Below are 26629 nucleotides of genomic sequence, written 5' to 3'. Positions count from 1 at the left end.
ATCTAGTTTGTTTGGCCCCCAAAAAACTATTTTATCATATTTAAGACTCATGGAAGTATAACAACATAGATTTGACACAATATGGTTTTAGTTATTTCTACAGTGAATAGTATGAATTCAAGAATAGATTTCACTAGTTTTAAAAAATAAGTCTACATTTTTCATCTACATTTTCAAGTCTACAAGTCTACATTTTCAAGTCATCTTTACCTGTCTTATTCCCTTTGAATGCATGCTTTTATGTTCCCTAAGAACATACTGATGCATTTTCATTGCGTGAATTTGATTCAAGGATGCAGCATTGTGTGAAGATAAGCTACTATCTCAAATTCTCAAATCAACATGGAAATCTCAATGACTTTTATTATTGTTGGTGGTTGAGCTCAATCTGAATTATATACCAAATCTGAAGCAGCAATCCAATCTATCACAAAAATACAGTATCTTAGTCCATGGTCTTAGTGAAGACTAACAGGGAAATCTCAGATCTTATTTTCTAGATGTTAAACTATTTATTTAAATGATTTATTTTTATGTAATTAATAACTAAGTTTTAATTTCCAGAATATAATTAAAACTCTTAACAGAGTAATGTGTATATCATTTTGAAACTATTGTTACTCTTACCTAGTTCTTCTCCACCTCTGAAGGTGAGAAGAGATATTGTTTATTAATGTGCATGGGTAGTTATCTATTCAAAATTTACTTAGGCTAATTATATGTTTACCTCTCTTCTACCACACCTACTGTTCAACACAATAATAATTTTGATCCAAAAGAATGACTGAGCCTCATTGTCACTATATATTTAATTATAAGCTATCATGGTTTATTTCTTAAAATGATAACTAAAAGGCACATTTATATACAATATTGAAGAAGGGAATGGAGACCCCACTCCAGTATTCTTGCCTGGAGAATTCCATGGATGAAGGAGAAGAGTTAGACAAGAGTTAAGTATCTAACATACATACATATACAAAATATACATCTGTTTCTCATCTTCTTTTTACCTAGACAGACTTCATTAATTCTTTGATAGTTTCCATTGACTCTTCAGTTTACTTTTTTGTTACTTTTGGACTCTAAAATAATATTATTGTGTAGTCCAATTATGATTCATAACTTTTGTCAATGATAATTTTTATATCAAAAGACATTCCTTCTTATCTACCCATATGATGATTTTCACTTTAATAATTGTCTCATGAAATAACTGTAATTTTGAAATTTCTTTTCAACTAGGCTTTCCTTGGAGAAGGAAATGGCAACCAACTCCAGTGTTCTTGCCTGGAGAATCCCAGGGACGGGGGAGCCTGGTGGGCTGCCATCTATGGGGTCGCACAGAGTTGAACATGACTGAAGTGACTTAGCAGCAGCAGCAGCAGGTATTCCTAAAGTAAACAAAGTTTTGTTCCTCCTAATTATTTTATAACTGTATTTCTCAGCATGTAAAATATGAGGTGATACTGGGTTACAGCAACTGTTTGATGTCCATTCCCATGTTTCTAAGTGATCACTTCCTGTACATAGCAACAATAAGAACAAGCATCAAAAATATCTTTGAAGGTACAAGTTAGGTTTCACAAATAAGCTCCAAAGAGCACCTGGTTCCAATAAATGCTAATAAACAATCTATGAAAAAAAAAAGATACCTTAATAGAAAGTTGAAGTTTCTCAAAATTTCCCAGAAAAATCAATATTGAATTATCCCCTTCCACACACACACACAGAGTACATCATGAGAAACGCTGGGCTGGAGGAAGCATAAGCTGGAATCAAGATGGCTGGGAGAAATATCAGTAACCTCAGATATGCAGATGACACCACCCTTATGGCAGAAAGTGAAGAAGAACTAAAGAGCTTCTTGATGAAAGTGAAAGAGAAGAGTGAAAAAGTTGGCTTAAAGCTCAACATTCTGAAAACTAAGATCATGGCATCTGGTCCCATCACTTCATGGGAAATAAATGGGGAAACAGTGGAAACAGTGGCTGACTTTATTTTTCTGGGCTCCAAAATCACTGCACATGGTGATTGCAGCCATGAAATTAAAAGACGCTTACTCCTTGTAAAGAAAGTTATGCCCAACCTAGACAGCATATTAAAAAGCAGAGACATTACTTTGCCAACAAAGGTCCGTTTAGTCAAAGCTATGGTTTTTCCTGTGGTCATGTATGGATGTTTGAGTTGGACTATAAAGACAGCTGAATGCAGAAGAATTGATGTTTTTGAAGTGTGGTGTTGGAGAAGACTCTTGAGAGTCCCTTGGACTGCAAGGAGATCTAACCAGTCCATCCTAAAGGAGATTGGTCCTGGGTGTTAACTCTAAGGACTGATGTTGAAGCTGAAACTCCATACTTTGGCCACCTGATGCAAAGAGCTGACTTATTTGAAAAGATCCTGATGCTGGGAAAGATTGAGGGCAGGATAAAAAGGGGACGACAGATAAGATGGTTGGATGGCATCACTGACTCAGTGGACATGGGTTTGGGTGGACTCCAAGAGTTGGTGATGGACAGGGAGGCCTGGTGTGCTGCGATTCATGGGGTCACAAAGAGTCGGACATGACTGAGCGACTGAACTGAACCAACACACACACACAAAATACATTTAGTTTAGGAGTCATAAATATTAAAAAACTATGCTCAAGACATCAAGTGTTAGTAAGAGAATTTGAGGCTATTCTCTGAAAACATCAAGAAGTGAAAATTGTTTCTGCATTGTTAGAAGTTCCTGCCTGAGCGTATATACATATACTGTATATGAGTGTATATAATATGTAGTAGATATAGACCATGTATTATATATGTTATGCTATTTTGTTTTAGTCACTAAGTCATGTCTGACTCTTGTAACCACATAACTGTAGCCCTCCAGGCTCCTCTGTCCATGGGATTTTCCAGGCAAGAATATTAGAGTAGTTTGCCATTTCCTTCTCCAGGGGATCTTCCCAACGTAGGGATCAAACCCTAGTCTTCTGAACTGACAGGTGGATTCTTTACCAGTGAGTCACCAGGGAAGTCCTTATATGTTATATATAATATATGAAATAACCTTAAAGGCTCTGAAAAAATACATCCATTTAATTTTGTTTATCCTCATTTTTCTCAAATTTTGTTTATCTTGGAATATTGTTTCTACATGAGACATTTTAAATTTTATTGTAAGAACTCCAAGAACACAGTTGAAACATTACTGTATATACTAATCTATCACTCTGATAAACTCAAAATATCCCATACCTGGAAAAAACGATTTAAAAAAAAATTAAGATACATTTCAAGCATGAACCATACATGCATTTTAAACAACTTTGTATTTTTTATAAATATGCAACATTTTGATCAAGAGTAAATACTAATTTTGATATGACCTGATGAGCCAGACTGAATAGAACATGACTTTATGACTCAAGCATGTTTAAAGGCAAGTCCTGACTTTCCTATTGCTAAAATGAAAGTAAATACTATGGGCAATAAAGCATTTCAGTAGGATCTACCAAACAATGCTAGTATAATTCTAAACTCTAAAGTGAAACGTGCACTTTTAAAATAAGTTGAGGATTTCTCAAGGACTAAACGAAGCATTTTCTTAAATTAATGCATTTATCTCTTAAGACCGTTTCAGTGACCCTGTTAAACATTTCAGGAAGGCAGTTCCCATTCTGTGGTTTATTGTCCATAAGAACACCATTTAAGTCATGGGAAATAAACAGTTTCCAATAAACAGACTAATTCTTCAGAAAATTCAATTTAAGCTAGTTATTTCATACTCAGAATTGTAGTTTCCTTTGGAAGCAATGCTGGCACTAGCTAGGGGACATAATATATCACATCTTTAACTAGGCCACTTCATCACCTTTCATAAAATGGTTTTCTATTATAACAGTTAAGCAACAATGACAATAAAACTGGCTTTCTCACTTTCTATTATGAATTGTTGTATAATCAAGTTAAAATGTTTTGAGCAGGCATTCTACTTGTTTGGTAAAAAGTCCTATATCCTGCTGCTATTGCTAAGTTGCTTCAGTCATGTCCAACTCCTTGTGACCCTATGGATTGTAGCCCGCCAGTCTCCTCTGTCCATGGGATTCTCCAGGCAAGAATACTGGAACGGGTTGCCATGCCATCCTTCAAGGGATCTTCCCAACCCAAGGATCACACATGCGTCTCTTATGTCTCCTGCATTGGCAGGCAGGTTCTTTACAACTAGTGCCACCTGAGAAGCCCCCTATCTCCTGAGTTAATATGAAATAAATTTCTGTTGATTGAACTCTACAAAACTATGCTGGCTTGAGTATGAAAATTATACCAATAAATCTTAAATTAGTTTTTCAAATATGCTCATGTAGTTATAAATATCATCTCAGTGTTTTTTAATTTGCTGTGGTCCATATATCCATTGAAAAGGTTATTGATGTCTATAGATCATTTTCCTAGAAAAATAAAAATTGAAGTTCCAAAAGGGTTACATTTAGGCAGTTCATAGGTGCTGAAAACTGACTCATGATCTCCAGTGTTAGTGTGATTTTCACCAAAATTGGAAGGTATTCTCTTGAAAACTGAAAGTGTCAGTCTCTCAGTTGTGTCCAACTCTTTGTTACCCTGTAGACTATAGCCCACCAGGCTCCTCTGTTCATGGAATTCTCTGGACAAGAATACTGGAGTGGGTTGCCATTCCCTTCTCCATGGGATCTTCCTCCAGAGACAGAACTCATGTCTCCCGTGTCTCCTGCATTGGTAGGCAATTTTTTACCCTCTGAGCCATCAGGGAAGCCTTTAGGGGTCATTCTTTTAAAACATTGGAATTGGAAATTGCTTCTGCATATTTAAAAGTTCTTGACTGATAGCTCAGTTGGTAAAGAATCCGCATGCAATGCAGGAGACCCTGGTTTGATTTCTAGGTTGGGAAGATCTACTAGAGAAGGGATAGGCTACCCATTCCAGTATTCTTGGGCTTCCCTTGTAGCTCAGCTGGTAAAGAATCCACCTGCAATGTGGGATACCTAGTGCGGGAGACCTGGGTTCAATCCTTGGGTTGGGAAGATCCCCTGGCTAAGGGAAAGGCTGCCTACTCCAGTATTCTGGCCTGGAGAATTCCATGAACTGTATAGTCCATGGGGTCACAAAGAGTTGGACACAACTGAGCCTGAATATCATTTTCTAATAGATGCTTATAACTACAACTATGTTTCCATGTTTTAGAAAGGCAGAGGAACAAGAGATCAAATTGCCAACATCCACTGGATCATCGAAAAAGCAAGAGAGTTCCAGAAAAACATCTATTTCTGCTTTATTAACTATGCCATAAGCCTTTGACTGTGTGGATCACAATAAAATGTGGAAAATTCTTAAAGACATGGGAATACCAGACCATCTGACCTGCCTCTTGAGAAACCTATATGCAGGTCAAGAAGCAACAGTTAGAACTGGACATGAAACAAAAGACTGGTTCCAAGTAGGAAAAGGAGTCAAGGCTGTATATTGTCACCCCACTTATTTAACTTATATGCAGAGTACATCATGAGAAACGCTGGACTGGAAGAAACACAAGCTGGAATCAAGATTGCCGGGAGAAATATCAATAACCTCAGATATGCAGATGACACCACCCTTGTGGCAGAAAGTGAAGAAGAACTAAAGAGCCTTTTGATGAAAGAGAAAGAGAAGAGTGAAAAAGTTGGCTTAAAGCTCAACATTCAGAAAACTAAGATCATGGCATCTGGTCCCATCACTTCATGGCAAATAGATGGGGAAACAATGGAAACAGTGGCTGACTTTATTTTTCTGGGCTGCAAAATCACTGCAGATGGTGATTGCAGCCATGAAATTAAAAGACACTTACTCCTTGGAAGGAAAGTTATGCCCAACCTAGATAACATATTCAAAAGCAGAGACATTACTTTGCCAACAAAGGTCTGTCTAGTCAAGGCTATGGTTTTTCCAGTGGTCATGTATGGATGTGAGAGTTGGACTGTGAAGAAAGCTGAGCACCGAAGAATTGATGCTTTTGAATTGTGGTGTTGGAGAAGACTCTTGAGAGTCCCTTGGACTGCAAGGAGATCCAACCAATCCATTCTAAAGGAGATCAGTCCTGGGTGTTCTTTGGAAGGAATGATGCTAAAGCTGAAACTCCAGTACTTTGGCCACCTCATGCGAAGAGTTGATTCATTGGAAAAGACCCTGATGCTGGGAGGGATTCGGGGTAGGAGGAGAAGGGGACGACAGAGGATGAGATGGCTGGATGGCATCACTGACTCGATGGACATGAGTTTGCTTGAACTCCCGGAGTTGGTGATGGACAGGGAGGCCTGGCGTGCTGCGATTCATGGGGTCGCAAAGAGTCGGACACGACTGAGCAATTGAACTGAACTGAACTGATGTTTCCATGTAACAATCAAACAGCACACACACACACGTGCACACACACATACACACATAAAATTTGGTATAATATTTGAAAATCTGTTAATGCTTAATGCAGAGAGATGAAACACTTGCTTGGATATATAATAAAGTCTGATAGACTTATTTATAGATTAGTTGCTATAAGACACTAAGGATATGAAGGAAGTTATAGAAAGAAACATCCCTGTACAAGTGATATATGTTTAAATCTTGTGACTTAACAAAAGATATTCCCTGTCTTTTTCTATTATTCTTTTTCCAGAAGCTCCATCCAAGGCACATAATGTGCTGCTGCTGCTCCTGCTAAGTCGCTTCAGTCGTGTCCAACTCTGTGTGACCCCATAGATGGCAGCCCACCAGGCTCCTCCATCCCTGGGATTCTCTAGGCAAGATCACTGGAGTGGGTTGCCATTTCCTTCTCCAATGCATGAAACTAAAAAGTGAAAGTGAAGTCGCTCAGTCGTGTCCGACCCTCAGCAACCCCATGGACTGCAGCCCACCAGGCTCCTCCATCCATGGGGTTTTCCAGGCAAGAGTACTGGACTGGGGTGCAATCGCCTTCTCCAGGCACATAATGTAGGTAATTTGAATTCAGATGAGACTGAAATCTGACTGACGACTGAATTGTAGGGCATAGAGGATGGTGATTCCTTATGGCCTATATGAGTCTTCATTAGAAATAGACACCCTTGTGTAAGGACTGAAGAGTAACTTTGAGGGTTTTCCATTTGATATTTTGACATAATAAGAAAAATAGGGGCTCCCAGGTTATTGAAATCAAATTAATCTTTTAAGTTAGAAACCTAAAGTCCTTAAATACTGTGCCAAGCCCTTGACAAAAATGAAGTCAAATTTTCTTATTAAGAAAGCATGTTATTAGCTTTTGAGCAATGTTCATTATCTCACACAGAGATCCCATTAGTGAACTGGGCTTCATCATCAACATCTGCCCAGATGAGCTGGAACTGTATCCTGATGTCAATTTATGTAGGAATAGAGAGCACAGGAATGATGATTTAAGCTTTTTGATCATAAATGCTATTCCCACACAATTCCATCCCTTTGAACTGGCATTTAATTTTATGTAATGCTTAATTTTACATATAAATGGAAAAAAAAGCCAACAATTTAATTTGTCTAATTATTTTCACAGATGCAAGTAATAATCTCTTAATTCAAGGAGATAAATTTTTAAGTATCCATTTCTGCTCAGGTAACCAAGTTTAACTGTTAGATTCAGATTATTTAAAAAAATAATTTAATTATGTAATCTTCCATGATAAAAATGCTCAGCATTCTTTTATGAATTAATATGGAATCCATATCACACACAAAGGATGAATTTATTTATAGAGAACCTGACATGACTAAATTGTTCCCTTTTGCAGGTCTTTTCCTATTTATTTATAAGATATGTAAAATTAAATGCAACTTTAGCACATAAATATTCATAGACCTTATGTATCTGAATATTTATATAGCACCTGCCAACTAGTTTGACAGGCATGATAGGTTAGAATGCATATTATGAGGAATGGAAAGCCTATTTATTTGGCGTTAAGTTTTAGGTCACTTTTAAAACAAATGTGGTTTAAATTCATACAGGCACAAGCAAGAAAAATACAACATTGCTTAGAAATGGACAGATCATGGTAGGTTTCATTGCTATAACCCTTATAAATATTGAGTTAATATAATCTTTATATGGTGAAATTTAATAGTCCATTTTAATTTTGTTAGTTTTGCAGATGAAAAGTCTTTTCTTGGAAAAAAAATTGATTTGGGCCTTTAAATATCCAGACATGCCACCTACATGAAGACATGAGATGATCCTTTCAATAAGTACGTAGAGTAAGAGACTTAGTTTTCATAATAACATTTCAATATAACTACCCTTTCTTTGGTTTCTAAAACTCTTAGAACTGCCTTAATGAGCAGGCTTACAATTCTGCTGGCTCCTTCTACATAAGGCAAGCTTATTGCTTTATTCATAACTCCCATGAAAAACTTGACATAGAGAAAAATGTAGAGGAGTTAACCCAAGAAACATGCTATTTATACAATACTTAAACCTAAGAATTTAATGAAGAGTTCCTTGTTAAATTTGAGTACTGGAAGACTACATATTTTGAGCACAAAATACTTGCCCTTTGCATTTGCAAGAATTGATTTTAGTGCTACATCTTCAGCATATATCAGAAGTCACAACATATCCTTTCCACTTCCAATCATTTTCATTAGTGTTCTGCAGACTTCTGCTCAAGGTCCCTCTCTAGAATGTGAAGTAGGACTATATGTTCCAGTGCCAGAATGACTTGATTTGACTTTCAGGTCTGACATTTTATAAGCAGTGTGAACTTGAGAAACTTACTAAATTGCTCTGTAAAACAGCATTATAGTAGACCTCATAGGATTGCTATGAGTATCAAGAATTAAAGTGAAACATTTAGACCTATGCCTCAAACAGTAAACTTCTCTGAGATTTTGGAATCACTGTGTAAACTCCATTCTTCTCACTGAGAAATAGTTCCTTGAGGAATCAACACCCACTTCCTTTGGCTGACATTGCTATTTATTGGCTGATGATCACACAATTATTAACCATTTAGCTCTATTGGCCTACTTAGAGATTTTTACTGAACTGCTCTTTGAGAAAAAAAAAATCTCTTTGTCCCACTTTAAGAGAATTAGAATCTTGGCTGCCTCCAGAACAGTCACTGCATTCTACTCTCTGATATTTTGCTTCATTTTATGTGTTAGATGGAGACACTAATTTTGATCTAGTAACAACCAAACACTCCACTTTTCTATCATCATCTCTAAGAATGTAGCCCCATGTGCATATCCATTTCCTTTTTACACTCATCTACCTTGCCCTGGAGATCTCACTTTCTCATTCATAGCTCTCTACTTTGTCTAAGATTTAAATTCTCTGCATAGGAAAATTCTTCCTTTCTCTAATGGTTATTTCTGATATTTAACACTAAAGTATTTTTCCCAAGAAACTTTAGTTCCTCTTTGATTTTCTGAATAGATATAATCCCCACAGACAGATTATTCAAGACACAGGACTATACATTGTCCTTCTTCGCCTTTGGATTTGCAGTAATCTAGGAATTTAATTTTTGTGTTCCTCTAACAAAATTTATGAAAATGGAATACATTTAAAAAAAATGAAATAGGCTTTTATTTCTATTAAAAAATTATCTACCATTCTGTATATGAAGCTCTTATATGAAAACTCATAATCATGGCTTCTAAAATTCCCAAATCCAGAGTCAACTTTTCATCATATAGATAAGGCTATCCTAATCAACCCCAAAGAAATTTGAAACGTTAATAGGAGCGAAATTTTACTGCTAATCTAGTACAACTTACTTATATTTCGAACTAACAGTTTACTGCCAGAATATCCTTATTTTGCCATAGATCACATGTAACTCAGCTGTTTTTGAATTTTTAAAGATGTAGCTTCCTAAGCTGGCTGAGCATCACAGTGCAAACAGGAAATACTATTATTAAAATACTTTCATTTCAGTGTGATTTCCCAGGATCCAAAAGTCTCTCTTAAGGTTACCCCACCCCTGTCTCTCTCTCATTTGAAATTTTAAGAAAATGCACATGGTTTAAGGTCTGCTGTTGCAGCCCACACAGTGAGGCTCCTATGACTGTGTTTACCAAGGTTTCCATGGAAGCCATTTGCCTGTTCCCCCAAGCCTATTATTTTCTAATTTTTCTGTAGCCAGTGACTGCTAAAACTAATATAAGGCATAATGACATCCTGAAGCAAAATGTCCATTATGGTTGTATTTACTCAAGTTTGAGGCCTAAAACCACAATAGCCTATAAATGGGTAGCATCAATTTAAAGAAAAACAAAGAAGTGTGGGACCACTAACATTCTTGCCACATCCTCTGTGTCTCCAAGACCTCTGATCATAAGAGATTATTTTTAGTTCCTAGAGCACACTGAGTACCTGTCTCTAAGCTCTGCATGGCCAACATTTACTTGTCCTCAGGATTTATCACTTTCTCCTGGATATTTTTCTTAACCCTCCTCATTAAATTAGCTGCCTGTGTTTATGTGTATTATATTTCTCATAGCAGACCACTTAGCATATTTTATGGTTTGTTTGTCTCTTTCATTATATTTAAATTATATTGATACAAGGATTTTAAAGAGAGACAAAGGAGATCCACATGGACCACTAGATCTATGTGAACCGTGTGAATGAGTCCTGACAATCTATGGGGATTAGGTACATAAAATTTTCTACTAGAAGAGAACACTGTTCTGCTTATCTCTATATTCCTGTCACATGGTGGAATTCTTGACTTATGGTAGGAATGCACTGAATGTATAGAGTATGTAACAAAGCTCTATAAGCATCCCCTTTCATTTCACTTTGAAACTGTTCAGTATGTTGCCTAAGACCTATTTTTTATAATAATTCTTTCCATATCTGATGTGAAGGGCTTCCCTTGTGGCTCAGCTGGTAAAGAATTGGACTGCAACATAGGAGACCTGGGTTTGATCCCTGAATTGGGAAGATCTCCTGGAGAAGGGAACAGCTACCCACTCCAGTATTCTGTCCTGGAGAATTCCAGAGACGGTATAGTCCATGGGGTTGCAAAGAGTCCGAAACTAGTGATGTTTACTTCACTTCACTTCTATATGGTTTGAAGAATATATTGGATTCCCCTTGGAAATTAATAACAAACTGAGCTTACCTTTTTCATTTATTAGACAGAAGTTTTAGATCATCTTGTACTCTCAATCCTTCTAGAGTTTGCTTTAATCTCATAGTGGTAGATAGACTGACAAAAAAAAAAAAGAAAGAAAAGAAAAATTGCTATGAGTTCTTCCCTGATTGTATCCATGCCAGGTAGCAATAGTTTTTTCAGGTTTTCCAATAGGTAGAGGAATCTATTTCTCCACCCCATAAATCTGAGCTAGACTTGTGACTTGCTTAAACCAACAAAATGCAGTGAGAATTATGTGTCAGCTCCAAGCTTGCATTTCAGGAGGCTTCACATACATTTTCTCATACCTTTGAAACTCTTCCAATCTAGCAAGTGAACAGTCCTGAGTTAGGTTTCCAAGTAATATACCCAAGGTCGAGCCATTTACGTAAACCCAGTCAATAGCCTGAAAAATTCCAGATACGTGAGAGAGTCCATTCTCAATCAAGCAGTCAAGCCAACCCACCATGTGAGTGTAGATGCATGACTGGATCTAGCCAATATCAGCTGAATGAGGTCTTTACCTGTAAAACTACCTGGTTTTACCCAACTCTCATTTTAAGCTACTAACCTTTGAAGTGGTTTGTTAAGTAATTGTTTCTTACTCAGACTTTACTAAATGACCTTATTTTAAAATAGCAACTTCTCTCCCCAAGTTTTACTCCAGCATTCCCTGTCCTTTCCCCATATTTCCATGTGCTTCTTCAGCAATATACATTTATATATCTGTCTGGGGAGTGTAATTTCCTCAGTTCTGTCTTGCCACAGCAAAAAATTTGAAGTGATGGATAGACCAGTGTTACAGCTCTGTTACAGTTCAGTTTTATTTGGTAAGCAAAGGAAAATACATCCTCGAGGTAGGCTGACCCAAAAGAAGTGAAGAGAAGAGAAGAGAAAGCTCAGCTTTGGCTCCTCTTTTTATATGTTTTTTTTTTTTTCCTCCCCCTGAGCCTGCCTTTTGTAAATTGGGCTAGCCAAGGAGGGCTGTTTGCTTCACCTGAGGTTCTTTCTCACTCAGGTCCTTTGACCTTCCTTTGTTCTATTTTTGTGCACTTTTCCTTTCTTTGTCTTTTAGCCAGTACCATTCTGGACTCCTTTTCCTATTCTAACTACCTAGTTGAGTTCAGTTCAGTTCAGTCACTTAGTCGTGTCCAACTCTTTGCGACCCCTTGAATCATAGCACGCCAGGCCTCCCTGTCCATCACCAACTCCTGGAGTTCACCCAGACTCACGTCCATCGAGTCAAACATATCTATATTTTATTTATTTATATGGTTTCTCCCAATCCCAAATCAGAATGGAAACTCTATGTGCACAAGGATCTTATTTTATTCTGTTTTCTGCTATATCTCCAACAGCTAAAATTGCCTTGGACAGAATGAAAATGGAATTAAGTTTTTATAATTAATCAATTAATTAATCTTGCCCATTTTATTCATTCATATATATGGATTATTTTGTTTCTTTCATCTAAAATCCTCATCTACCTTGCCCCTCACTTGACTAATTCTGTTGCACCTGTCAGATTTGCTACCCAGCATATTCATTATATTAAACAGAACAAACTGAATGGATGCATAGGTCACTGCAAGAATGCATGAAAACCTGTTCTAATATATAAAAATGACAACTCTTCCCAGTGAGATTCAGCCATAACACTTATTTAGAAAAATAAAATCCCTGAGTTTATTTCAACTTCTTATTTAAGAAACCAATAAACTTAAGAACTTTACAGAGTATAGGTAGTTGATTACTTGTTTTCAAGAAATCTCTTCCTGTTATTAATGATTCACCATCTCCAAAAAACACAGGAATATATTGATGTTTCTAGGAAAACAAGAATGGTTACTTCTACCCTGTATCTCATTCCCTTCAAGTAAGCAAGCACACAGATTAGGAATATGCAGTTTGTTGATGAACATAAAACTAGCCTTAGGATGAAACTAATTCTAGAAGGCAATTGATAGTACCTTCCCTGGTGGCTCAGATGGTAAAGAATCTACTTGCAGTGCAAGAGACTCAGGTTTGATCCCTGGGTCAGGAAGATCCCCTGTAGAAGGGAGTGGCTACCCACTCCAGTATTCTTGTTTGGAGAATTCCATGAACTGAAGAAACCTGGCAGTCTATGGGGTCACAAGGACATGACTGAGTGACTATTTCTTTTTCCTCTAAGTAGATTAGTATCACATTGTATTGTATATGCTATTTAAGATGCAAGAATTTTAAGTTATCATCTAAAATAAACTGGATATATAACAACCTAAAAAATGACTCAATTTAATACAAAAATTATTAAATGAGAAAGCATTAATCCACACAAAGTACACTTATGGAGTTGAAAAAATAAAAGGTCATCAAGAGTTCAGTTGTGTTACTTTTATTATTCTATATAGATTTTATTCTAATATTCAAAGCTCATTTCAAAATGAAAGTACTTTTAAGTCTTTTTCTCAAGAGTTAAACATGAAAATTCTGTTTAACAATTTTAGAAGAGTTGTAAAAAAACTGAGAATATTTCAGATTTCTTGATGATAAAGCAAAGCATAATTTTTCAAGTCATAGTGATTATGCTGGCTATTACCCCATTACTGATATCATGTGAAGCTAATAAGCCAAGTAATTAGTATGCTCTAGGTCAGAATCTTCACCTTAGTGACTGGAGGGTAAATGAAGACAAAGCAGGGTAATATTAAACATACAAGCAAAAGAGTAGTAATATATTATAATAAAAGTCTGAAACAAGTTAAGTAGTATATTTTCATTTGTGCATTGAAGAAAAATATAAGCAATTGATTTAATCTTTATGCTTAGATAAAGTTAAGACATTCATTTGTGTTACTAATGGGCGTTATTAAATATACAAATGCTTAAGTGGAATGGGCATGCATTAGATAAGGCTTACCTGGTAGCTCAGTCAGTAAAGAATCTATCTGTATTGCAGGAGACCTGGGTTCAATCCCTGGGTCAGAAAGCTTCCCTGGAGAAGGAAATGGTAACCCACTCCAGTATGCTTGCCTGGAAAATCCTATGTACAGAGGAGCCTGGCAGGCTACAGTCCATGGGGTCACAAAAGTCAGACAGGACTTAGCAATTAAATCACCATGATTAAATCAATACGCAGATCTTAATTAGCTACTGCACTTTCTTAACTGTAATTAGTTTTTGTTGTTGTTTTTGTTGTCTTGAAGAAAAACAGATAAAATTTAAACTTGCATCTTAGAGTTGGTGCACTCATAAAAAGAGAAAAAAGTCAAATGTAATCAGATGTTGAGAGGAGTTTTCCTATTGTCTAATTACTGGGGCTAACCACAATCTGAAGCCAAAAGAGCACATGACTCCCCACTTCTATGCTCAGTATAATACTAGAGATAAGAAACAGCTTCCACTATGTAAAACTTCTTAAGACATACAGAACTGGTACTGAATACACCAGCCCTTACTCCACCCCAGAGAGAGGTTTATTTATTTCTGGGAAGTACAGTGCTCTAAATAGAAGTTATTCCCTTCCCTTAAGAGTGGGGGAGTCTTTGCCATCTTCCTCGGGTCAAGGTTCATATATGGAAGGATACATATAAGGTAGAAGGATACATATAAGGGAGCACCCTTGAGACCAACACCTGTGAAAGTGAGGGCAAGGAACTAAGGATGAGTTGAGATAGAAGTTGAGTTATGATACAATGAAGTTAAGATGAAGGACTCAGTCTGCTCTTTAGAGAGTTCTGGAGTTGATGGCTCTTCAGTGGAAAAGTCACAACTGTGGGCTAGGCATTTAACCTAGCCCTTTTAAGTTAAATGGGCTAATTTAGCCCATTGGGTTAAACCTAGGAATTTAACCTAAAATTCGTAAGAAAACTGAGGACTATGGGTCATTTTATAGCAACACTCTCAGAGCTGCAGGAATAATCTCTTTTCTTGAGAGTAATTTGGGAAGCATGATGGCATTCATTTTGCTGAACTTTTAAATCTTGGCAAGAGATACAATGGAAAACTTACACATAGAAAAGGGGCAGAATTGCCACCACTGATCCTATCACCTCTCAAGGTCCAAGTGATAAAAATGATCATTACTAGAGTTCAATAACTTACTGAAGAGAGTAGATGAGATTAAGGACATGCACCTTGTACAAAAAAAATTAGTATGAGTGTGTGGAGTTGTACAAAGCTATTGTGGGCATAGTGATGGGTGTGGGTTGTCAGCTAAAAGTGGTTGCCAGATATCACAAGAGAAGACCAATTTCTAGGGGGTTTGTACAATAACTGGTCATTTTGTGTCCATACTTAGCTGGAGACATGGGTCAACCACAGAGGAGATCACAACACTGTTTAATTAAATGGCTTTTTCTTTGTTCTTTTCTCTGTTCCATACCAGAGAGGAGGGTGAAGAAAGGAGAGAGGGGAGAGTGAACAAAACATCATACTTAATCCCCCCTACTCCAAACTATTAAAGCCACACACAAATCATAGATTACTCTCAGTCCATAGGGTTTCAAAGAGTCAGACATGACTGAAGCGACTTGTCAGTTCAGTTCCACCGCTCAGTCATGTCTGACTCTTTGCGACCCCATGGACTACAGCACGCCAGGCCTTTGTGTCCATCACCATCTCCCAGAGTTTACTCAGACTAGTGTCCATTGAGTGGATGATGCCATCCTCTGCCGTCCCTTTGTCCTCTCGCTTTCAAACTTTCCCAGCACCCGGGTCTTTTCAAATGAGTCACCTCTACGCTTGAGGTGGCCAAAGTATTGGAGTTTCAGCTTCAGCATCAGTCCTTCCAATGAACACCCAGGAGCGATCTCCTTTAGGATGGACTAGCTGGATCTCTTTGCAGTCCAAGGGACTCTCAATAGTCTTCTCTAACACCACAGTTCAAAAGCATCAATTTGTCAGCACTCAGCTTTCTTTATGGTCCAACTCTCACATCCATACAACTCTCTCACATACATGAATACTGGAAAAGCAATAGCCTTGACTGGATGGACCTTTGTTGGCAAAGTAATGTCTCTGCTTTTCAATATGCTGTCTAGGTTGGTCATAACTTTTTTTTCAAGGAGTAAGCATCTTTTTATTTCATGGGTGCAGTCACCATCTGCAGTGATTTTGGAGCCCAAAAAAATAAAGTCAGCCACTGTTTCCACTGTTTCCCCATCTATTTCCCATGAAGTGATAGGACTGGATGCCATGATCTTTGTTTTCTGAATGTTGAGCTTTAAGCCAACTTTTTCACTCTCCTCTTTCGATTTCATCAAGAGGCTCTTTAGTTCCTCTTCACTTTCTGCCATAAGGGTGGTGTCATCTGCATATCTGAGGTTATTGAGATTTCTCCCAGCAATCTTGATTCCAGCTTGTGCTTCTTCCAGCCCAGCATTTCTCAAGATGTACTCTGCATATGAGTTAAATAAGCAGGGTGACAACATACAGCCTTGACATATTCCTTTTCCTATTTGGAACTTAGCACACATCATATCTATTCTGGGGGCTTCCCTGGTGGCTCATCGGTAAAGAATCTGCCTGCAATGCAAGAGCCATAGGAGACAAAGTTTCCTTCCCAGGATCGGGAAGATCCCCTGGAGGAGGAAATGGAAACCCATTGCAGTATTCTTGCCTGGAGAATCCCATGGACAGAGGAGCCTGGCGGACTATAGTCCATAGGGTTGCAAAGAGTCCAACAGGACTGAAGTGACTTAGCACACACATTATGCACAATACAGAAGTATTGGGGCCACAGTTGACTTTTAAGGAATTGAAGATAAGGGTTTAAAGCCTCTACATTTGTCCTTCAGAGCAGAATATTCTAAAATGTATTATAAGACTCCTTATAATCACCTAAAGGAAATCAGCATGCATGTGTGTGCTCAGGCATGTCTGACTATTTGAGAACCCATGGACTTCTAGGCTCCTTTGTCCACGGGGTTTTCCCAGGCAAAAATATGGGAGTGGGCTTGCATTTCCTACTCCAGGGGAACTTCCTGATCCAACCTATGTCTGCTGTGTCCCCTGCATGGGCAGGCAGATTCTTTACCACTGAGACACCTGGGAAACTGAAAGGAAATCAGCACCAGTGGCTTCTAGAGTATCCAACTTAATAAATTTTCTTGCATTTTCCTTCTTTGCTCTCTTGTTTCACTCTCCTCCTCTTCTTTAATTTCCTTTCAGGGGTCTTTGTATTGAAAGTATAATTTTGTTCCTCATTGAACTTGATCAAGGAGACTTGATTGTATGTTTTCTCCCCATATCATAGATCTTTGTCAGATTTATATTGCTGTTTTAGAAATGTGATAGTCTTAGAAATATTTCTACTTAAATTCTCAAGCACCAGAAAACTGTAAAAATAATGTATTACAACCTTGGGTTGGACTTGTATTTAAATAATCACAGAGACTATTCTAGGCTCTCTTTTTGAGAAACTACAGTTGTAGGACTATCAAAGTCACACTGAAATATTCATGTTATAACTTATATATAATATCAGACCTTCTAATAGCACACACTTTCCCTTCCACTTTATGGTTTCTGCAATTTTTTTTCCTCTCAGGAAAATGAATACACCTTGGACATTTATATAAATCATCACTAGAGAAATATTTGTACCTATCAAGCTGAACAAATGTTCTACACCCCTTTCATTGCCATGAATCTACCAACTGACTGCTGGTTTATTCATTCTGCTTACATGTTTGATTTATAAAGGAACAAAGAAAATCCAAATGATTGGATACATTCAGCATTACATCATTTTTAATAGTGAATCAATGAATAGCTTTGGTAGGTTTGAAGGAATTTTCAATTAAAATAAATGCTGAGGATATAAACTTTAAATTAAAAGAAATTTGATCTGAAATAAACATATATTGAACCATCATATGCAAAAAAAAAAGTCAAGATAAAGCATTTATTTAAAGCATATTTTCTTGAAACTGAAAGTAAAGGAGATATTTTATATGAAAAAGCTGCCAAATATAGGAGAGGGGCGGAAAGCATGTATAACCACTATGCTTACTCAAAATGCTTCTGAAAATATGGATGTTGTGGTGTGACTGTATATGTTAACATAATGTGTTACGATTCATTTGGAATCCATTATATTTGTCATAGTTCAATTTTTTTTCTCTTTTTTTTAAATAAGAAATTTCTTTTATCAGAAATAACATTGGTATTTGGTTAGTGGTTCTTGAAAGGTTGTTGTTGAATCACACGAAGACACCCGGATTCTTGGCCCCTGGAGGAGAAGAATTCAAACTGGGGCCAGAGACGAGGCCTGACCGCTCAGAGCTTTTGTGTAATAAAGTTTTATTGAAGTATAAAGGAGATAGAGAAAGCTTCTGACATAGGCATCAGAAGGGGGCAGAAAGAGTACCCCCTTGCTAATTAGCAATGAAGTTATATACTTTCCAATGAATCCAAAGAATGTCTGGAGGTTGTAAAGACCTCACCAGCAGACCTACTCCCATAATTTACATTTTAAGATAACAGAATTAGCCAGAAGGTTTAATCCAGAGACTGTCCTCAGACAGGATACATTATTGTTATATAATCCTAAGGAATGTAGAGAAAGAAAAAAAAGTTTGTCCTTTCTTCCTCCTTGAGAATTCCAGACCCCTCTCTCCTTGCGGACCCCTAGACTCCTTATCAACCTGCCTAGGAAATGATTCTCATTCCCCCATTTTCTTTTAGGAGAATTATGTTGCCTAAGGAAAAGGGGTGTCATTCTCGTTCCATAACTGCTTCCGAGCTGACAAGGGGAGTTGTCCCTAAATTGGTGAGGCAACATATTCTCCTAATCCTCATATTGACGATATCTGATCCAGGGGCCCCAAATAGTAGTTGGAGGAAGCTGCAGCAGTAGCAGGAATTTGAGCAACCATCTGTAACTTAAAAGCTTTCATGAGGCTAGAAACAAATCCAGTTATACAGTTACAGATGCAGGGAGCAAACAGCAAAAACAAAACAATCAGAATCAAAATTAAAAGTCACATTATGTCCATAGTTAAAGTGCAACGTGTTGCACCAGTCCATTTTAGGGTTGGTAGATGTCATCAGATGAAGAAGAGGCATCGCATGTGATTGTTGTCGAAGGTATTCACAGACTTGGAGAAAGTCTTTTCCTTGAAGTGGATATGTCCACCTCCAGAAGCCTTCCACTGATGAAGAGGGGAATGCTCCACAGACCCAGCAGTTAGACTGATTGTAGAATGCAGCGTAGGAGTGCGCCCAGGACCAGGACAGGAAGGCATTGTCTTGAGGATCAAACGGCAAACTCAGGATTTTTGGAGTCAGCAGAAGTAAACTCACATAGATTATCAGGCCCATCTGCTGCCCTTTGCTTAACTCTAGAGCTCGGTCAGAGCCACAAGCTCTGCTAACTGAGCACTGGTTCCCTGGGGGAAAGATTTTGCTTCCAAAACCTGTTCAGCAGTCACCACGGCGTAACCTGCTTTACACTTTCCATCCCGAACAAAAGAACTGCCATCTGTAAATATTTCCATGTCAGGATTGTCTAATGGGGTATCCTTTAGATTCTCCCAAGCTGCATTGTTTAAAGTTAGGAATTGAGAACAATCGTGATCAGGTGTTTCATTTTCCTTCTCAGGAAGGAAAGTGGCAGGATTTAAATTTCCACAAACTTTAAGCTTAGTTACCGGTCCTTCTAACAACAATGACTGATACTTAAGAAGCCTACTGTCTGTCATCCAAATATTAACCTTAGAATTTAATATTCCACTCACATCATGAGAAGTAAGTAAGGTAAGGTTTCATCCATTAATTATTATTTTTTTTTGCCACTGATTCAATGTTTATTTAAAAATGAAATTAAATTATATGGTAATGAATTTCCCAAGCACATGTGGATCTCTGTATTAGTGCTAACATATCAAGTCTTTTATTTTTTCTTTTAATTTTATTTTATTTTTAAACTTTACAATATTGTATTAGTTTTGCCAAATATCAAAATGAATCCGCCACAGGTATACATGTGTTTCCCATCCTGAACCCTTCTCCCTCCTCCCTCCCCATACCATCCCTCTGGGTTGTCCCAGTGCACCAGCCCCAGGCATCCAGTATCGTGGATCGAACCTGGACTGGCGAATCGTTTCACACATGATATTATTTATTTTTAAAGCTTCAGGTGCTAATAAAGCCGCTGCCCCAATTACTCTTAGGCAGTGGGGCCACCCACGTGAAACTACATATAATTCTCTGCTTAGATAAGCAATAGGTTGCTGGTGAGACCCTCGGGGTTGTATCGAAACTCCCAATGCCACACCTTTTCTTTCAGTGACAAACAAATTAAATTCTGACCCTGTGGGCAAGCTCAGAGCTGGAGCTTGTAGGAGAGCAGTCTGAAGAACCTTAAAAGCCTTTTGAGTTTCTGGAGACCAAACCAGTTTGTCAGTTTGGGCCTGCTGAGTTTCAGCTATAAGTTTATATAAAGGCCGGGCAAGTTCCCCATAACCCGGAATCCAAATGCGACAGTAACCTGTGATTCCCAAAAATCCTCTCAATTGTCTTAAAGTCATAGGTAGGGGGTGATTTAGTATAGGTTTAATTCTCTCAGGGCCTGTGGCCCTAGTCCCTTCTGATATGATTAGGCTCGGATATCTAACTGATTGTTATCAAAGCTGAGCCTTTCTCTTGATTCCTTGTAACCACAGCCTTCCAGAAAGTTTAAGAAATCTTCTGAGGTTCGCGAACAAGCTTCCTCTGTCTCAGCACAGAGTAAAATGTCATCTACATATTGTAACACCACCGCTTCAGAGCTATTAAAGTTTTGTAGATCCCGTGACAAACTTTGTCCAAATAAATGAGGACTGTCACGAAATCCCTGGGGCAAAACTGTCCAGGTTAACTGAGAAGCTGCTGTGTAGGGTCTTCAGAGGCAAATAGAGACTGACTTTCTTCCGCCAAAGACACTGAATAGAAGACATCCTTTAAATCAATTACTGAGAAATATTTGGCCCGTCCAGGAATTTCAGACAATAGAGTATAAGGATTAGGCACCACGGGGTGTAAAGGAACTACAGCCTCATTTATTATTCGTAAATCTTGAACTAGTCTCCATTTACCATTTGATTTCTTTATACCCAAAATAGGAGTGTTGCAAAGACTGTTACAGGGAATTAATAGTCCCTGCTCCTTTAAATTTTCAATGATGGGTTTTAACCCTTCCTTAACTTCAGGTTTCAATGGATACTGCTTCTTATGTGGAAATACGTGTGGGTCTTTGAGCTTAACAACTACAGGAATAGCATTTTGTGCTCTACCCACAGATTCTCCATCAGCCCATACTCTACAATTTACATTTTGTTCAACTAAAGGGAGAGAAAGGAAGGGCTCCATATTCATGAAAACAGAGGCATGGACCTTGCTCAGTATATCCCTTCCCAAAAAGGGTGAGGGAGATTTTGGCACAATCAGAAACTTGTGTGAAAACAGCACAGAATCCCAGTTGCAAGATAAAGAATAACTGAAATAACACCTTTTGGCTCGTCCAGACAGTCCCATTATGGAAGCGGATCGGGAAGAAAGTGGGCCAGGGGCTTCAGTAAGCACAGAATAAGTTGCTCCAGTATCTAAAAGGAAATCGACGTATTGGCCCCCCACAATTATTAATACCTGGGGTTCCTCAGGTGTAATTAGGATGGGAGCTTGCGTGGGGACCCCTGGGCACCTTCAGTCCTGATTGTCTTGAGAGTCTGACCCTGGAGACCTACGCCTCTGGGGGCAGTCTCTCTTCCAGTGTGGTCCTTTGCAGACCGGACATGGAGCCTGGGGCAGCTTAGATGCCTGAGGGCAATCCCGCTTGAGGTGCCCCTCCTTTCCACAGTAATAGCAAGCCCATCCCTTTGCACTCTGGGCATTTTTCTCAGGCTGTTTAAGAACGTTTTTCATAGCCATGGCGAAGGCTTCTGCCTTTCCCTTTTTTTTTTCCCCCTTTCTTTCTTTTCCTCATATTCCCTACCATAATAGACTGTCTGAGCCAGTTGTAACAGAGTATCTAAAGACTGATTTGGTCCATACGCCTGTTTTAATAGCTTACGGCAGATATCTGGAGCCGACTGAGTGAGAAATCTATCCTTTAAGATCACTTTTCCCTCTTCACTTTCGGGATCAATCTCAGTGAATCTGCGAAGGCCTTCTCTCAGTCTATCTAGGAATTTACCAGGAGCTTCCTTCTCCTCCTGTTCTATGTCTGCCAATTTGCCATAGTTTGAAGGCTTAGAATGCGCCTGCCTAAGTCCTTCAAGAATACATCTAACAAAATGGCTCTGATCCCATCTTCTTTTAGCTGTGTTGTAGTCCCAGTCTGGTTCTATAGTTGGGACCGCCTGATTCCCAGTGGGGAGGGCCGCTATCTTGTTCTCCCTCTTCCCTACTGATTCATTACCAAGCCATTCATCTCCATAAGCAACTGCTTTTCCCAAAACTCGAGTCTTTGACTCGGGAGTCAGCGTTTGTTCCAAGATATACATCACATCCTTCCAAGTGAGGTCATAAAGCAGAGTAACACCTTTAAAAGCTCTAATATATTTTTCTGGGTCCTCTAAATAGTCTCCCAGATCCTCCTTGATTCTTTGTATTTCTTGATAAGAGAAAGGCTTATTAACTCTCACAGACTGATTATTTCTCCCAGTGGGTGTTTCATAAAGAGGCAACAGCTTGTGTGGCTGTTCCTCAGTCTCTCTGGCTGCTCTGCACATATGATCCCAGGATAAATTGGAGAAACCTGTTTTTCTTCTTCTCTTTGTCTCCTGTCCTCCATCTCATCGCTTACTTCTATGGTCTGAGTTTCTACTGAAACCAGAGTAGTCTGAGGTCGTACTGAGACAGGAGTTGTTTGGACCTCCAGGTGGGCAGTTTGAATCTCAGTTTGGATTTCCACTGAGACCAAGGCAACCCTTCTGAGGGGGGTTCTCTGGCTTTCAGTTTGCTCAGCTTGGAGCCCCAGGTACGGGGGCCCTGACAGGGCAGGAGGGAGCTGAAGGTTTCACACCCAAATCTATACCCTTAGGATATAAGTCTGGCCTATTTCGCAGAGAGAAAAAGGGCAACACATATGCTACTTCTACCCATTTCCCTTGTTCCTTACAGAACCGGTCTAATTGTGGAACAGTATTATACTTAAGAGACCCTCCAACTGGCCACCGTTTGCCATCCTCCAATGGATACCGTGGCCATGCAGTATCACATAGGAAGACCAGGTGTGTCTTCTTTAAGCCCTGGGGATCAAATCTATCCCAGTTTTTCAGGATACAGTTCAAAGGAATGAGGCTGGAATTGTTAGCTCCCATCTGTAAGAGAGAAAAAAAGCGACCAGGGCCATTTTTCTACCAGAGGCATCCCTCCCTGCTCTAGATGGGGGTGTAGACAGACATTATACCAAAAGCTTTTCCTTCCCGGTCGGACTTAGTCTGTCCCTTACCAACGCAGGTGCAGTCCACATCCCTCCTGGTTCTACCACCAAGATGGGGTGGGGATGTACCAGGGGTAGACTTGATAGCATCCCTACTTGACGTCCAGCTCTTCACCTTTAACCTTGCTTGCCTCTGATGTCACCCGGGGTGAATCAGAGTAACCTTCTGGATTGCCTCTCAAGCTGAGACTGCTGGGGAAAACATTTATCACCTGAGTGCCTGTGCACGACCCTGAGTATTTCCTGACCACAATAAGACCGACGCGAGCATAAAACTGAGATGTTCTTTCCAAGCATCACCACACCAGTATAACAGCCTTCTCTGATCCACTAAGAGCTGGCGTTACCAAAGGAAAAAACCCATTGCAGTCCCAATCTGAGTAACCTTTAACCTCAGAAATGTTCTTGGAGCTAGAGCTCCATCTAGCTTCCAAACTTTCGATTCCTAGCGAGGCTAGGCGCTTTCTTGAATACCAATCCAAGTTTGGGACCTAAGCCAAAGTACACAGTAATAGTATAGATCACAAGCCCCTTTAAAGTCTATGATCCGATAGATTAAGTTAGTACTTCTAATTTCCAAGGAGTTATGAAATGGTCAAAGACACCAAAAAGTTTGACCGAGAAAGGAGAGTTCAGTCCACACGCTTTGCCCATTTCTGGTCAGTTCCTGAAGGAGACATTGGGTGCCTCTTGGCATTGGCAGGTTGATATAACCCCCTGACAGGTTTCTGCCATAAGCTGTATGAGATCACCGTGGAACCGCAGAGCAGGGCTCCTTACTTGCTTCACGCAGGACATGCCATTCATTCACACGAGCACACCGTAGAGTTAATAAAGCACAGCAGAAAACGTGTTTGCTAAGAGAACAAAGAACTAAAGCTCCAAGCATCCTTACCTTGTCCTGAAGGATACCAACAAGCCCCCAGGATGAAAGGTTGTTGTTGAATCACACGAAGACACCGGGATTCTTGGCCCCTGGAGGAGAAGAATTCAATCCGGGGCCAGAGACGAGGCTTGATCGCTCAGAGCTTTTGTGTAATAAAGTTTTATTAAAGTACAAAGGAGATAGAGAAAGCTTCTGACATAGGCATCAGAAGGGGGCAGAAAGAGTACCCCCTTGATAGTATTAGCAATGAAGTTATATACTCTCCAATGAATCCAAAGAATGTCTGGAGGTTGTAAAGACCTTACCAGATCTACTCCCATAATTTACATTTTAAGATAGCAGAATTAGCCAGAAGGTTTAATCCAGAGACTGTCCTCAGGCAGGATACATTATTGTTATATAATCCTAAGGAATGTAGAGAAAGAAAAAAGTTTGTCCTTTCTTCCTCCTTGAGAATTCCAGACCCCTCTCTCCTTGCGGACCCCTAGACTCCTTATCAACCTGCCTAGGAAATGGCTCTCTCATTCTGACTGACTGATTATATTCTTTGGAGCCAAAGATGGAGAAGCTCTACACAGTCAGTAAAAACAAGACCGGGAACTGACTAGCTCAGATCATGAAACTCTTATTGCAAAATTTAGACCAAAATTGAAGAAAGAAGGGAAAACCACTAGGGGATTCAGGTATGACCTAAATCAAATCTCTTACTATTTTACAGTGGAAGTGACAAATAGATTCAAGGGATTAGATCTGATAAAGTGTTGAAGAACTAGGGATGAAGGTTTGTAACATTGTACAGAAGGCAGTGACCAAAACTATCCACAAGAAAAAGAAATGCTAAAGGCATTTGGTTGTCTGAGGAGGCAAAATGGTTGTCTGAGGAGGCCTTACAAAGAGCTGAGAAAAGAAGAGACATGAAAGGCAAAGGAGAAAAGAAAAGATATATCCATCTGATTGCAGATTTCCAAAGAATAGCAAGGAGAGATAATAAAGCCTTCCTAAGTGAACAATGCAAAGAAATAGAGGAAAACAATAGAATGGGAAAGACTAGATCTCTTCAAGAAAAGTAGATATACGAAGAGAACGATTCATGCAAAGATGGGCACAATAAAGGACAGAAATGGTATGGACCTAACAGAAGCAGAAGATATTAAGAAGAAGTGGAAGGATACACAGAAGAGCTATTGAAAAAAAGATCTTCATGACCCAGATAACCACGATGGTATGATCACCCACCTAGAGCCAGACATCCTGGAATGCAAAGTCAAATGGGCCTTAGGATGCATCACTATGAGAAAAGCTAGTGGGGATGATGGAATTCCAGCTGAGCTGTTTCAAATCCTAAAGGATGATGCTGTTAAAGTGTTGCACTCCACGTACCAGCAAATTTGGAAAACTCAGAAGTGGCCACAGGACTGGAAAAGTCAGTTTTCACCATAACAGTGGTTCCTGTATAATACTGCCTCTTTCCAGAATATACCTTAATATCAAGAGTAAAAGTTTGGCTGTTCTGTTTTTCCTCTTCTCTTTACCCTAGTACTGACTAACTTCTCCTTTCATCTTGCTCTTAATTGTATATGAGAGTTAAAACAGAAATGTTATTGTAAGATATTTAACAGTACTTATCAAAAGCAGACCGAATTCAGAGTTCTGTATTCAAATTTCTCAACCAAGCTCTACAAGAAAAAAGTTGAGGCTACTCCTTAATTTCCCACTCATTTGTTTTGGCTACATGTGAAGAAAAGATCATTTTATGAAGTGAGATTTAATCTCCTATCCATATTTCAGAAATCAGGTCCAGCTCCTGAGAGACACAAATATAAAATCCATGTAATCAACAATTTAAAAAAAAAAAAAAAAGGAGAGGCAAAAATGAAGCCAAGTCCTAAAGAAAAGACATCTTCCTTATGAAGCACAAAGAAACACATGGATGTAGTATAGACTGGGAAGGAGTATGTCTGGAACTGACCTCTATGTATTCTATATGTGTTTACGTAAGAAGAGGTACATGAAAAGCCATTTGTGTTATGACAGTAAGTGGGAAAATAACAAATAAGCAGGAATAAATCTCTAATATATTTTTTAAACTGGAGGACAATTGCTTTACAATGTCATGTTAGTTTCTGCTGTACAAACATGTGAATCAGCTGTAAGTAAGCAAACATCCCCTCCCTCTTAAGTCTCC

The 26629-nt window shown here is 38.8% G+C and overlaps 1 long non-coding RNA gene across 2 annotated transcripts in view; it reads right to left on the bottom strand.

Annotated features, from left to right (window-relative positions):
* The window catches only part of LOC147378107 (uncharacterized), an 81254-nt gene extending 56519 nt beyond the window's left edge, over positions 1-24735 (bottom strand). The window contains exons 1-2 of one of the 2 annotated variants that reach the window (XR_015151334.1): positions 24454-24735; positions 11138-11224 (exon numbers count right to left, since the gene is read on the bottom strand). This is a non-coding gene — a long non-coding RNA (uncharacterized LOC147378107). The remainder of the gene's footprint in view (positions 1-11137; positions 11225-24453) is intronic. The other variant, XR_015151332.1, reaches the window with a different exon arrangement.
* Positions 24736-26629: the final 1894 nt, after the last annotated feature.

This window comes from Bos grunniens, chromosome 2 (genome assembly GCF_055505025.1).
Source record: "Bos grunniens cultivar Pamir isolate PY7600 chromosome 2, Bosgru_T2T1.0, whole genome shotgun sequence".
NCBI lineage: Eukaryota > Metazoa > Chordata > Mammalia > Artiodactyla > Bovidae > Bos > Bos grunniens.
Note: the sequence above shows the minus strand (reverse complement) of the source record. Positions and strands in the feature narration are given on the sequence as shown.